This window comes from Leucopleurus acutus (assembly GCF_964270905.1).
Source record: "Leucopleurus acutus genome assembly, chromosome: 13".
Classification (NCBI taxonomy): Eukaryota; Metazoa; Chordata; class Mammalia; order Artiodactyla; family Delphinidae; genus Leucopleurus; species Leucopleurus acutus.
The window spans coordinates 30677391-30693158 of record NC_139155.1 but is presented as its reverse complement, the minus strand read 5'-3'; the positions used below and the strand labels follow the sequence as shown (position 1 = coordinate 30693158).

Here is a 15768-nt window from a genome sequence, read left to right as displayed (position 1 = left end):
TCCTTATGCTTGGGTGCATAATGCGACTCGCCACAATGCCTTTTTCACAGACCCTTTTTAAAGTTTCTCCACAAAATCCAACAGGTCATGTTCGTTCATGATGCTTCGAGATAAACAATCGTCAAGAGAAAAACATGCAATATGTCTTACAATGTTGGAGTCCTTAAAAATATGACAAGGAAATAACCATGTAGACAAAACCAGAGCATTTTAAAAAATCTGTATTCTACAAACATACCAGTGAATGCTATTAATAAGGTAATATGACATAAAACAAAATGAGAAATATATATAAGACTGTTCCCTTTAGTGTACAGAATTCATGGCAGTTGCTGCACTATCGAGCTACTTACATCTATGACTGTCCTGGTAATACAAAATGAGGCCAAAGTGTGTCAACTTGTTTCCCACAGAAACCAAAAAATCTACATGAATCTCTTTTCTCCTGTGCCCTTTCACCTTATCTTCTCCCAGTTCTCCACGAAATGTCCTCTTCCTTCTCTAATTATTCTCCTCTTCATTTTGCTTGGCCTTGCACCCAAGCATGCAAGACAGAGAATCCTAGAGGTCCAAGATTCTAGAGTGGCTGTTTGCAAGGGGGAGGAGGAGATTACAGTAACTGCCACACTGTATATACTTCTGTGCAAAGAAAAAGGGACAGTATTCAGAATGTCTCTCATATATAAAAGAGCTGGATGGCAGGATACCTGTGTGGCCCAAGCAACTAGAGGTAGCAAATTATGGGGAAAACAACTGTAACCAAAGGCTGGAAGAGGAAATGTTTGCAACCAGCTCTGTCTCCTAGCTCTCTGGTATTTGCTTCCAACGGGCAGAGTCTATTTTGTGAAGCATCAAACACTGAAAAGAAGACTCCTGTTGCTTGAAGTTGACAGGAAGTAACATCCATGAGGGTAAGATCAAGGCTTGTCCTAGAAACAATGCCCATAATGGAAAAAAAAAAAAAAAAAGAAAGCAGAAGAGAAATGTAAGTCGCAAGTCCAACCTGGCCCAGCCTGGCCCAGCCCAAGGAAGGTAGGAGTCAAGGAGACGAAATTAAAAGAGAAGAGCCTTGGACCACAACACTCTCCACAAGGTACACTCAACGAACTTCACCCTACGCTTTAACCAAGTTACAAAAAGAGCTTCTTAATCCTTACTTTTGCTCCTTAAAAGCTGCTATAAGTTCACTAATTAGACAGATATGATTTCAGAGCAACTGTAATAGTTCAAACTAGATGGCTCTTGCCTTCCTAAGGATATTAATTAAATAAGATATATATAGCTCTAAGTATATGATACATAAAATATAATACTGTGTAGGATATAGGTAACTGTTAGTAAATTATATTAATGAACGTCTGTAAGAAATGTTGCAATGATTTCCCTAATGTAAGAGCCTGGGGGAGGTAAATCTGTCTTCTAGGATTTCCTCCCCAGAGCTCAGAAATTTAGGTGTTGTTTTAGCTCTCCTACACTCTGTCCACCCAACCCCACCTTCCTGTTTGGGATTGGACCTCCCTATTGGCTATCTCATACCTTGAAACTGCCTGCTTTGTGACATCATTCTCCTATATCATATAAGTGACCAGTGAGTAGTAACCAGTGACCTTTGTACTGGACACATGCGCTGTTCAGCTGCAGCCACTCAGACATCCTCTGGTGTTGCCTCCTCATCCCTTGTATCTGCAGTTGATGTTTTCTCTTCTTCTCTGACCATGTCAGGTAAGAAAAGAAACTTTTAAAAGTTTTTCATTAGATTTATTTTGCCCCTAAATTTACTAGTAGATTCAAAATAGCATGGAATAATGAGGGAACGTATTGCACTAGAAGTCTGGAGACCTAATTTCAGGTTTGACTTTACTATCTGTGTGACTTTGGACAAATCAGTGACTGTCTCACAAAGCCTGATATTTTCCTTATCTGTTACGTTAGGATACTACATTGGTTGATCACTCTGATCCCTTTCTTCTCTAATATTGAGCCTTAAAGGGTACCCATGTAGAAAATGAAAGCAGGGACTTCTCAAGAGTGTTTCAACAGAAACACAGAAAGGCCAGGTGACATAGAAAACTAGCAATATATACCAAGATGTTTCATCTCTACTGGTCTCCCTCCACTAATATTTCGACTAGTTGAAAAGAGAAAACAGGGAGAGAGGATGGAGAGTACTGGGCTATATAGGGAGGCACAGAGTCAAACGTAAGGAAGTTTAGGATTGTTTTCATCAGCACAGGCCAACAGGAACCAAGAGATAGGAAACAATATAAGAATGAAGAGGGAAAGCATTGAGGAGCTCTCCAGAAAAATGTAGTTTGCAATGGAATGTTGATGGGAACCAAAGATTTTAAATTAAAGCAGAAACAGCATAGAGTGAATTCTGCTCAGAGCAGGGCAAAACAAAGTTGATTGTAGCAAATCCTTATTTTAACAGACTAAGAGGCAAGTAAGGACAGAAGAGGGTATCACCAGGAAAGGCAGCTTACCAGAAAAGTCATACTCAGTTTTTTTTTCTTTTATTGCCTCTCTGAATACAGCTGGCACTTGACAGTTTTCAATATAAACATTTTAGAAATATATCCTAGAAATGATGCTTCCTATATACAAGAAACCAAAGTGGTTATCTAGGGGTCTGCTTTTCAATGTTTTATTCTTTCTAATGTTTAAACTATGTAGACGTTTTACCAATTAAACATTTTAAATGATATCTTCGAAATTGAATCAGAAGGACTATTTCCTTTGTGTGATATGTAGCTTCTAAGGCAAGGTTGCTTTTCATCTTTACAGTTCTTTCCTTCCTAACACAGAGAGCACATTGATCAACAGCCATCGTTCGTTTTTACATCTTAGCTACCTAAGAAGAAAAAGAAAAAGTCAAGCCCCACATTTCTAATTCCATATTGAGGGAAATCGCTGGTGGTCTAGTGGTTAGGACTCGGTGCTTTCACTGCCAGGGCCACGCGGCGTGGCAAAAAAAAAAAAAAATTCCACATTTATCTAGAACAATATTGCGGAGTCCTTTCGATGTTCTTACATTTGAAAAATCTTTTTTAATTGGACTCTAGTGATGATGGTTTTTTTAGGTTTTGGGATGTCATCTTCTTGGATGTTGAAGATGATTATAATCTAAGTTCTAGGATAAATACAAAAACCTTCTTGATACTTTTTAAGCTTCCTTTCTGCTTATTATATATTTCTATTCTTTGAAACATATATTTCTACCAGGCTTAATACCTGTTACTTGCTGGGTAAAAATATGAATGAGCACAATAATGAAATTCTTTTACACTTATTATTTTGCTGTCTGCTTTGTACCAGTTTTCATTGAAATACTTGTCTGCATATATTGTGGCTACCTATACTTTCACATTGATTGGATTTTGTTGCTTTTTATGCATTTTTACTGATATATCTTCTCTGTCTGTATGTATTGGCTAGGAATTCATTCAAAATCACATTCTATAGTGTTTTTTGGTTAATAGTATTCACTAAAATACAGTGGGCAAAATTCACTTTCATAACATTGCATGTATGGTACAGAAGGTCATTTGTTAGTAAACTCATTATGCTTTGATACTTGCCACATACCCCAGTTTTCATAACTATGTATTTTGTTTTCATTATGTAATATGTTTTTCATGATTTTTCTTTGTCTTTCTAGAACTTATTGTATCTTCCTCCATATAAATCATATACAATATATCAGTTTATTCATGTATTAATTATTACTGCTATTATTATTGGTGGTGGTGTTATAACCACTTTATAGATGAGTAATCTGAAGTAATCAGATAACATTTCTCTTAAGAAAAGAAATTCACTTTCTTAAGAAATTCACTTTCAGGTAATCATTTTGAGGTAGGATGAGAAACCAGGCTTGAAGAGGGTAAAAATGACTCTTTAAATTTACCAGGTGGACTGAGCTATATGTGAACTCTAGGTAATAGCGTGGGAACTGCACAAGCAAAGTGAGACACTGAAGATTACAATGGTAATAGCCGTACTGTTTTCTAACAGACAAAAAAACTGCCTATAGTATAAGTTCTATTTCTCCTGCTTTCTGGCAGTATCATGCTCAGAGTAGCGTCCTGCCAAGGAAGTCAGGATACTTAGGTTCTGAAACCTGGTAAGGATACTAACATAATGAGAGAACTTGAACAAGTCAACCCGACCTCTCTGAGCCTCAGTTTCCTTCCTCATGAAATGAGACTGTGAAAATAGAAGTTCTCTAAGGACCTCCTAGTTCTAAAATGCTTCCAGTCTAGGAAACAGCATAGAAGTCAATACTAGTGCAGGCTGAAGGGAAAGATAGGGTAGGGAGAAGGTTGCTTCCAGCCTAGAGAACAATGTCTGAACCATACCACTTGGGTCTTCTGCCCATCTGTGCCCAACATGGGAGCACAGGCAGTTAATACAGAAGAGTGTAAAACTGCTCAGTCCTTACAACCATCATAACGGTCTGATTTTTGGTTTCTCAGTAAGTATTGACATTAGAGGTGTCCTGATAGCAAGAATCTTAAGATAATGCTGTTCCTCAAACATAGTGAGAATTTATCAATCTCCCTGATTTTTTCATTACCCTCTTGTTCTTATAGAAAATTTCCAAAATCGACCTGTACTTGGAACTCTAAATTCTCTGCAGCACCCTTTCCTGTGGTGAGCAATGCAACTTCCCTAACAGGAAGTGTCTGCAACTTCTCCAGAGTCTCTGCTCCTGCCGTCAGTTTGGCATCAGCTACTGGTACCTCCTTCTGGACACTCATGTGTAGTGCCTACCTTCACCAACAGTCTAGCACAACTATGTTATCTGGAGTCACTGACCAGAGCCAGATCTCCACTTCAGCTGCTTCCTATCCAGGTGTTCTTGACTGGGACATCACAGGAAGCACTGAAAAGAATTCTTCTTCACTCGGAGACTTTACTCTGGCAGTCACTGACCCACACACAGCTGCTTCCTCCATGTTTATGGCAGCCCAGTATGATAAAACTGCAGACCGCAATAACATGGCCCCTCTATATCCATCACTTTCTGCCAGACTTGCTCAGGGAACACCATCTCAAATTCCCAATCAGGGACACAGCCTGTCACTTCCCTACCAGGAAGGAAGGCAAATATATTACTATAACCAAGGAACATTGGGGTCTTTACTGTATGGAGAACTTGGCTCCTGCATGCAATCCTATGGCTCTGTGTCATACACAGGAAGTAGGGCCTCTGTGCAGCCAGAATTGGTAATTGTACTAAGGGAGATTCAACCCACAAATATCCAACCACCAGCTTCCACCTCTGGAATCTACTACCCTGCGTATGCTCAACCCATCACAGAAACAAGTTTTCAAGAAATCCCTGATACTCACCAGCTCCTGGCCTGCACTGATCCCCTCAGCCAAGAGGAGAAGCCTGGTTCTGAAAATGCTGATCTGGGAAAGAACAGCCTGAGTCTTGAGGACCGAGGGACAGTTGAAAATGGGATGGAATCTAGCAGTGGTTTTGCAGACATTACTACATTGGCAGAGGATATTCACCTTCCCCAGCTCTTTAATTCTTTGAAAGATTTTGATCAATCAAAAGGTCCCAACGTGATCAAAGCCAAAGACAACAGAGCCATTAAGGTGAATCAGGTGCGGGAAAAGACAAGTGTCATAAAGCTTCCCTCTGATCAACCCAGGAAGAACAAACATAAAGCCTCTGAGCCTATCAGTGGTGCTCCCAAGGCCAAAATCCAGCCAAAGAATCCAGAGTGCCTGTTAGGGGGAGAAGTGGTTCTATCCAATGCTGCAGTCAGTGACAGGGCTCCTGTGAACACAGCCAAGGATTCTAAAGGCAAACCTCAGAAAGCTGCATCCAGAAAGATCAGCAAAACGAGCGAGCTATGGGCAGGAAAAGACAAAAAGCACCAGAGGAAGAAAGAAGGCTGAAGAGAAAAAGCAGTCAGGGAACAAATTCAAGGCAGAAGAGAAGCCAACAATTCCCCAGACGAAGCGAAAGCAACACCAAACTGAGCTTATCCAAGAGAGCTTTAAAAAGCCTCGAACCTCCATAGGCATGCACATGCTGGAGTCTGTGAAGGTTTTTCATGCACTGGAGAAGAAGAATGATAAGAGAACTGGGCTCTCCTCCTGTCGGGTCTTGGGAAATTCAAGCAAACCTAAAGACCCCCAGCCACCCCCAGCTATCCAGCCATGGCGGAATACCCCACGTGAGGGTAAGGGTCCTGAGAAAACTCAAGTCGAAGCCCAGAAACCAGACAGCAGTGCTGAAAGAGAGTGTCCGTCTCCACCCCAGTATGAGCTGCTGCCTCCTGGGAGGGTCAAGTTGATACCTCTGCCTTTCTCTGCCTGGGACAAGCCCCAAGGTCGGCCTGCTCCTCGGAGGCCACAGTCTCTGGCCTCACATCAGCCTGCTGTTGCTGACCGTGCACACCCTGCTTCTACTAACTCAGCTCAATCTGCTGCAGTCAGTTCTTCCCAGCCAGCTCCTGCCTCTTTGCCAGGTCCTGCCAAACCATCTCAGCCAACTGTGACCAACCCAACGTAACCAGGTTGGACCGACCGTACCCAGCCTAGTGTCCCTCAGTCTGCTGCTCCTAGGCCTGCACCCTACAAAACTTTATCTTTCACTTCTCTCCAGCGGGAGCCTGTTCCCCCTGCTGTGACTAAGCGCCAGTCCCTAGCCAAGCTCCAAACCCCATTTCTACTCCAAGACTTCAGCAAGCAACCAGTTCCATGGAGGGAACGCAATGTTCCTGAGGCAGTAATGTCAAAGCCCATCGAAAAAGAGCAGAGGCCAGAGCGGGAGGCCATGAAGAGGCGGGCCCAACAACAAGGTGAGAATGCTGCCAAATACATCTCTTTGGGGAAACTGCAATTTTTCATTGAGAGGGAAAAAGAAATGGAAATTGCTGACTACTACGGATATTTAAAGTAAGAGCTGCTAGGATTGTTGGTGCCACCTTGGGGACCAGCTGTTCTTCCATATATAGACAAGATAGGCATAAATTTATTTATATTGGTATATTTTAAAACAATAAAACAATAAAAAATGTAATAGAATTAATAGATGAGTAATAAACCTTTTGAATTTTGAGATGCTGCTAACTGTGGCGTGTTTTTTTGTTTTGTTTTTGATGGAGTTGGAGTCAAAGTCTGCATGAGAAAGGAAGAACTGAATGTTGGATAGGAGAATGAAGGGGTAAAAACTGAGGAAAGAGGAAGGAACTTGGCCCAGGGCTAGGAAGGCCAAAAGAGATTTATGGATTTATGAAAGGAAGCAGGAGTGAGGATGAAATGGCAGAAGTGAAAAGCAGGGTCAGAGGTCAGGGTTGAAAGAACCAAATCTGAGTAGAGTTGAAGATGACAGAAGGTGACTCTAGGTTTACTAGGAGAAATAGAACAGGTCTCTTGGGGAGGCTGGCCTTAAGTCTCACAGCCACCAGATAGGTATTTAAGAAAACAAGAGGTTCAGGACACATCTCTGAAAGGTTTGAGTTGCCTTATTCAGGTGTGATTATAGTGGGGGGATTGGGAAATCTACCAGAGAGGTGGCTAGGGCTCAGAGTTATCCTAGGGGCAGCTGACGACAGGGGCAGAGCCAAGGGAACTGCTGCATCAGGAGGCCCACGAATAGGGCCTGGTATGTAAATCACCATGTACTCAACACCTGAGCACCAGGGCAGCTAATGAACTATTCAGTTAATCCTGGCAATGACAGGCAAGGCCAGTATTCCTGTGCCACTTCACTTAGAGAGGTGAATATAATCATCAAAATCTAGATGGGACAAATTACCTGGTTTGTTTAAAAATAAAAGTCAAGGAGGAAAAAAAAAGTGACAGAGACATGGAGGGAGAGCCTAGAGATTAAAGAAGACTTCAGAGACCTAACAATCAATGGCAAAGTGTGGACCTTATTTGGATCTAACTCAAAATTCTTAAAAACAACTTTTTATGACATTTAGGAGACAACTGCAAATTTGAGCAGTCACTGGGTATTTACTATTAAAAAATGATATTAAGGAATAGAAGTCCTAGATTTTAAATATACATACCAAAAATATATAGCTGGGGCTTCCCTGGTGGCGCAGTGGTTGAGAATCTGCCTGCCAATGCAGGGGACACAGGTTCGAGACCTGGTCTGGGAAGATCCCACATGCCGCGGAGCAACTAGGCCCCTGAGCCACAACTACTGAGCCTGCGCGTCTGGAGCCGGTGCTCCACAACAAGAGAGGCCGCGATAGTGAGAGGCCCACGTACCGCGATGAAGACTGGCCCCTGCTTGCCGCAACTAGAGAAAGCCCTCTCACAGAAACGAAGACCCAACACAGCCAAAAAATAAATAATAATAATTAATTAATTAATTTTAAAAAATGTATAGGTGTAATTACATGTTGTCTCGGAGCTGCTTCAAGATAATATGGAATGGGGTGAAACAGGTGGGGGTACAGATAAAACATGACAGCCATCAGTTGGTAAATATTAAAGCTGGATGAGTTCATGGGTATAAAAGGAACACTTACAGTATTTTGTATACTTTTGTATATGTTTAAAATTTGTGATAATTGTTTAAAATCAAGATGACACTGTAGAAAACAGTTTGGCAGTTTCTCAAAGATTAAACGTAGAGCTACCGTATGATCCAACAACTCTGCTACTACCTACACTGCCCATCTAAAAGAACTGAAAGCAGGAATTTGAGCAAATATTTGTACACCAATGATCATAGCAGCAAGATTCACAATAGCTACAAGGTGGAAACAACCCAAGTGTCAATCAACCGATGAATAACAAAATATGGTATATACACACAGTGGGATTTATTAAGCCAAAATAGGAATGGTATTTTGTTACATGCTATAGCATGGATGAACCTTGAAAACAATAGGTTTAGTGAAATAAGCCGGGCATAGAAGGATAAATATTGTAGATTCCACTTACACGAGGTACCTAGAATAGGCAAATTCATAGAGACAGAAAATAGAATAGAGGTTTCTAAGGGCCGGTGGGAGGGATAATGGGGTTGTTACTTTTTGATGGTTACAGAGTTTTTGTTGAGGATGATGAAAATGTTTTGGTTATAGACAGTGGTGATAGTTACACAACACGGTGACACGGTGTATTTAATGCCACTGAACTGCATATTTATAAATGGTTAAAATAAATATGATTTATGTATATTTAACCACAATAAAAAAGAGGAATAACTGAGTTGAAATTTCAATTCTTCCTTGTCTGAGACTCAGTTTCATCGTCCATAAAATTCGTAATTGTAGTTGTCTATCCTCTGAGTTTAGTGAAGAGTAAGCACTCAGTAGGAGGTATCAGTACTACTTCCACTTCAACAGCAAAGGACTCTTGTGAAGATTAACTAAGTCAATGGATATGAAAGAACCTTCTACATGGCAAACTGCTATACAAATATTAACAAACATTAGGTGTTACTGTCTCCCAAAGCTATGGAACAGGTCAGAAGAAGGATAATTCTTTTGCACTGGTATGTCCTACATGGGCCAAGAGAATATATGGGTTTCTGTACTATATCAGAAGGTATTAGGAAAAGAAAGCATAAAACTTAGAGAACAATTGTCTTTTACCCCGATGCTTAAACATGCTCAGGCAACTGCTTAAAATAAGTGCTAAAGACATAATGGACATACCTTTCTTTTCTTTTAGGCTACTACTATTCTTACTAAAAGTTTACTTCATTTTCAAAATATAGAACATGGAAGCTTATAGCACTTCTTAAGCATATCTAGAGCCTACTGCCAAATACAATAGTGTAATTCATATCTTTAATCTCATTTTGAAACAGCAATTACAAATGTGTTTTAAGGAAACGACTAGCTTCCCTTTTTGAACCCACGAAAGAAGGTCAGGATTCACCTTAGCATAAGATGATAATTACTGAACTACTATGAATTATTACAGTATCAGAAAGAAGGTCATTTTCAATTACGGGTTCCATTTACCTCTAGCTTATAATAGCGGCGAGTATATGTTAACTCAATAATCAGCCCAAGTTTCGTTGTGTTCTTGGAGTTTGTTAAAAAAATCCAAGGTGGAAATACATTCTTCTGGAGCAAGATTCTTTTCAAAACTCTGTCAGAAAGAATAAAGTAAGAAAGAACATGCGTTTAAAATCCTTTATTATATTATCCATTTATTCAAACTCTGTGATGCTAACATATGAGATTCAAAGTAAAGTTTCTTCCTCTGGAGTTTACAAGTGGTATTACGATCCTTTCTTCCAGAGAGATTAGACGGAAGAAAATAAGCTCATTTCTATATAGTTATTTCTCTGTTTCTTTATTTCATGTTGGTCTCCTAACCAGACTGTAAACTCCCAAAAGGCAGGGATTACATCAATTTTGCCTACCGCTGTACTGCCAGCTCCAAGCAGAGTGCCTGTGAATAGACACATAAATAAATACTTCTTGAATATCTACCTATATCAAGGATGGTTTTCACTGCTAAATAATCTTTTATGTATTTGGCTTATTTATGTACTCTGTTCGATTGATCTGTTTGGTTATTCAAGTGCCAGCAACACACTTTTCTTTTTAAATTAGAAGACTAGTTTTAGAGCAGTTTGAGATTCACAGAAAAACTGAGCTAAAAGTACACAGTTCCCACTTATACCCTCTCTCCTTCAAACCACACAGCCTTCCCCATTATCAACATGCCATACCAGTGTGCTTCATTTGTGAGAATTCATGAACCAACACTGACACATCAGTATCAATCAAAGTCCATAGTTTATTGCATTCCTGATACAAGTAACTGACTATTTCTTTATTTTTAGTATAGTCATCCCCAAACATTTACATACAGAGATACATATTACTTTCTTATAAATTACTATATTCTTTATTTATAGTTAGGGCATTCCATTGTTTTTGTTGTTTTTTTAAATTAAGTACAAAAGTAGGTTGTATTTATCTATGAATTCCATTTCTGGATAGCAAAAGTGGTAGTAAAAATAATTTGCTATATAAAGGGAAAATGGAGTACGATGGGGTTGAGAGTCAGGGCTCTATATGGTGAATTCAGATTTCTGGAAGAATACGGTATTAACTTTTGCTTACCTTTTTTAAAGGAACTTTGAAAGCAATGAAATGAGTCCCAGGCATCCGCTGTTCAACTGGGAGATAGTCTTACCGCCTGTTAATATATTTTTTGTTAGGCAAATTTTATGTTAGGCTGTCTCCCTGCATTGGATGAATGCGCCTTGAAAATGGAAATCATATCCCTCTATAGTAGGTCCCTCTTCTTTCTGCTTTGCACTTTGCTGCTCCACTTATTCAACCCCACCTTGTAATAAGCTATACTTCCCTTGTTCCTGTTTCCCCATCTTGAAAACAGATAAAAGGCAACAAAACAATGCAACGGTCTCAACAAATAAGGGATATCTAAAACCAGAGGTGGCCAGAACTTCTGTATCCCTGATAGAACCTAGCCTGGTGTGGACTACTAAGGTATCATTAATACATGCATGTTGACTGAAATAGTTTAAACTCAATTATTCTACTTCATAATTTACTTTTAGTCCTTATACAAAACCTGAATAATAAAATTCCTTGATGCTAGGAATCACAGTGAAAAATAATATCTGAACTGACTTCTGTAAGATGAGTTAGAACTAAGGTTAATTCAGTATATCTGAAGCATAGAAAGTGAGGGCAATAGTGGCACAAGATGGGGTTAGAGAATCAGAGAGGATTCTAGACCACGCAGAGTCTTAAAGGCCAACAGTTTGTTTTCTATTCTCAAAAGAATGTTTTTGAGCGATGTTTATGAGCAATGTTCCAACTTGCTTTTATGGTTTCTTGTGTGCAGGATGGATTGGAAGGAAACAAGATATATGGACACTAGTTAGGATCTAATTGCAGCACACAGGCAAGTTCAGTATTAGGATGTTGAGGAAGAGGTGACAGATTCGGAAGAAATTCAGGAGATAAACTGAAGCGGGCTTAATGGGGTATGAGATGGAGGAAAGGAAGGTCTTAGGGAATTTCAGGGTTTACTATACACATGAGCACAGCCTCAAAATTAATCATTTGAACGTACAGAGGTAGATCTCTCAAATGACACTGGTTAGGAAGCAACAGTACGCCCTTTATAATTCCTAGAGACAACACAAATCAACTGTTTCGATGGAAAATTCGGCGCTACCGGTGCGTTTTTTCACTCAAACTTAGTTCCAGTAACTATTACGCACGTTTTCTGTGCCTAAACAACACAGCTTGAGGAACTGAAGGGAATTCCATTCTGGTAATTAAGGCGTGTCCCCAACACTGACAGTCCCAATCTTAAAAAGCAGTCCCTCTGCATTTTACCCAAGGAGCAATGGCCAGAGCCTCCCTTTTAAAACGATGGGGAGAAAGCAGAACATCCCACACTGTCCCTTTCAGCTACTGTGAACTGAGCCACGAGACGACCAATACCCCCAGCACAGCGCGGACGGGCCAGCACGCGGGGGCAACTGTGACAGGCCACAGCACAAGAGACGAAGCTCAGGCCCAGGGGCTCTGAACTCCACCAGCAACGCCCAGGGCCCAAGGCATATTACCTTTCCGGGATGTGCTTTCCACCCTTCCTCATGCTGATGAACGAACGTCCGGGAAAGCCGCAATGCTGACCCCAACGCCCGCGGGTATGATGCCACTGGCTCATGTCACCCCCAAGATACCGCCCACCCAATGCCAGGAGTAACAAAGTTGCCAACCCGGCGCCCCCGGTGCCAGCACAAGGCCAAGAACCACAGGCGCCTAGGCACAAGCCCACGAAGCTCGCGGACCACTTTTTTACTGCGCATGCGTCACCCCGCATCGAGATGACGTCATCACGCAGGCGGATTAATGCACTTGATTAGTAAAGAGGATTCTGATGCCTGCAATTTCCCTCCTTAGCCGGAGGCTGGTAGCACACGTCCATTAGTTCGTGTGTGTACCCTTCAGAATTCCAATCATATGGGACATGGAAAGTTGTCCCACTCTCCCAGTTTCTTGTGTGGCTCTTTCAGATATTTCCCAAGTGCTTACATTCACACTTGTATCTTGTAAGTATTTGTATGTAACAGATATCCTGTATTTTATAGAAGAGCAGCATACTATGTACATACTATATACTTAGTCTACAATGTGTCTTGGATAGTGACGCTGTTACCTTTCTAAAATATAAACTTGGCTGGATTGCTCTGTTGCTTAAACATCTTCACTTAGCACAGAATAAAGCCCAAGTTTTTAGCATAGCATTGAGAACTCTTCAAAAACAAATATCAGTTTGTTTCTCCAACTGAATTATAAGTTGAAACTATGACTTACAAGGACCTACATCATCCACCTCCCTCCTTTGCCCTGCCAGCCTCCCTGATCTCATCCTCTACTGCCCTGCCCTCACTCACTTTCCCCTGTCCAGCCACACTGGCTTCCTTACTATTCCTCAAATATGCCAAGCACAATCGTGCCCCAGGGACTTTGCACATACTATTCCTTCTGCTTCAGAACATACCCTCCCACCCCATCTCCACTCTCCCAGAACACACCCTCCCACCCCATCTCCACTCTCCCACATATCCAATGGCTTGTTTCTCACTTCAAGGCTCTGCTCAACCGACATCTTATTAGCGGGGACTTCCCTGATCACCTAACACATTCCCTTACCTCTTCATCTTCTTTTGTTATTCTCCAAAGCATTTACCACCACTTGACACTCCATATATTGACTTATTTATTCACCTCTCTCCCCCACTAGAATGTAAAGTACGTAAGGGCAAGAACTTTGTTCTCTTCCTACTTCCTAGAACAGTGCCTTCAACTTAGAAGGTGTTATACAAATATTTGCTGAAAATGCAGACTCATCCACCAGAACACAGGCACCTGTTCCCTCCAACATGAAGCCTACACAACCCACTGAAACAACGTTAGTCACTGTGGGCAGACAACAAAGCCTATGGGATCTATGAACCTGCAGCCTGTGAAAAGGAGACACAAAACACAGTAAGTTAAGCAAAATGAGAAGACAAAGAAATACACAGCAGATGAAGGAGCAAGGTAAAAACCCACCAGACCAAACAAATGAAGAAGAAATAGGCAGCCTACCTGAAAAAGAATTCAGAGTAATGATAGTAAAGATGATCCAGAATCTTGGAAATAGAAAGGAAAAAATACAAGAAACGTTTAACAAAGACCTAGAAGAACTAAAGAGCAAATAAACAGTGATGAACAACACAGTAAATGAAATTAGAAATTCTCTAGAAGAGATCACTAGCAGAATAACTGAGGCAGAAGAACGGTTAAGTGACCTGGAAGATAAAGTAGTGGAAGTAACAACTGCAGAGTAGAATAAAGTGAAAAGAATTGAGAACAGTCTCAGAGAACTCTGGGACAACATTAAATGTACCAACATTCAAATTATAGAGGTCCCAGAAGAAGAAGAGAAATAGAAAGGGACTGAGAAAATATTTGAAGAGATCATGGTTGAAAACTTCCCTAATATGGGAAAGGAAATAATCAAGTCCAGGAAGCACAGAGAATCCCATACAGGATAAATCCAAGGAGAAACATGCCAAGACACATATTAATCAAGCTATCAAAAATTAAGTACAAAGAAAAAAATTAAAAGCAGCAAGGGAAAAGCAACAAATATCATACAAGGACATCCCCATAAGGTTAATATTTCAGCAGAAACTCTGCCAGCAAATAGGGTGTGGCACAGAATTCTCTTGCATTCCTATACACTAATGATGAAAACTCTGAAAGATAAATTAAGGAGAGACTCCAATTTACCATTGCAACAAAAAGAATAAAATACCTTGGAATAAACCTACCTAAGGAGAGAAAAGACCTGTATGCAGAAAACTATAAGAAACTGATGAAAGAAATTAAAGATGATGCAAACAGGTGGAGAGATATACCATATTTTGGACTGGAAAAATCAACATTGTGAAAATGACTATACGACCCATAGCAATCTACAGGTTCAATGCAATCTATCAAACTACCAAGAGCAGCTTTCATAGAAATAGAAGTAAAAATTTCACAATTCCTATGGAAACACAAAAGACCCCAAATAGCCAAAGCAATCTTGAGGAAAAAAAATGGAGCTGGAGGAATCAGGTTCCCTGACTTCAGACTATATTACAAAGATACATTAATCAAGATAGCATGGTACTGGCACAAAAACAGAAATATAGATCAATGAATTAAGATAGAAAGCCCAGAGATAAATCCATTCACATATGGTCACTTTATCTTTGATAAAGGAGGCAAGAATATACAATGGAGAAAAGAAGGTCCCTTCAATAAGTGGTGTTGGGAAAACTGGATAGCTGCATGTAAAAGAGTGAAATTAGAACACTCCCTAACACCAAACACAAAAATAAACTCAAAATGGATTAAAGACCTAAATGTAAGGCCAGACACTATCAAACTCTTAGAGGAAAACATAGGCAGAAAACTCAGTGACATAAATCACAGCAAGATCCTTTTTGACCCACCTCCTAGAGAAATAGAATTAAAACAAAAATAACCAAATGGGACCTAATGAAACTTAAAACCATTTGCACAGCAAAGTAAACCATAAACAAGATGAAAAGATAATCCTCAGAATGGGAGAAAATATTTGCAAATGAAGCAACTGACAAAGGATTAATCTCCAAAATATACAAGCAGCTCATTTAGCCCAATATCAAAAAAACAAACCACCCAATTCAAAAATGGGCAGAAGATTTAAATAGACATTTCTCCAAAGAAGGTATAGATTGCCAACAAACCCATG

General features: G+C 40.2%; 1 pseudogene across 1 annotated transcript; it reads left to right on the top strand.

Annotated features, from left to right (window-relative positions):
- The first annotated feature begins 1622 nt into the window (after nt 1-1622).
- LOC309970943 (uncharacterized protein C2orf78-like) lies at nt 1623-6925 on the top strand (annotated as a pseudogene). Its single transcript has 2 exons — nt 1623-1722; nt 4593-6925. The product of its transcript is annotated as an uncharacterized protein C2orf78-like (transcript).
- The last annotated feature ends 8843 nt before the right edge of the window (nt 6926-15768 follow it).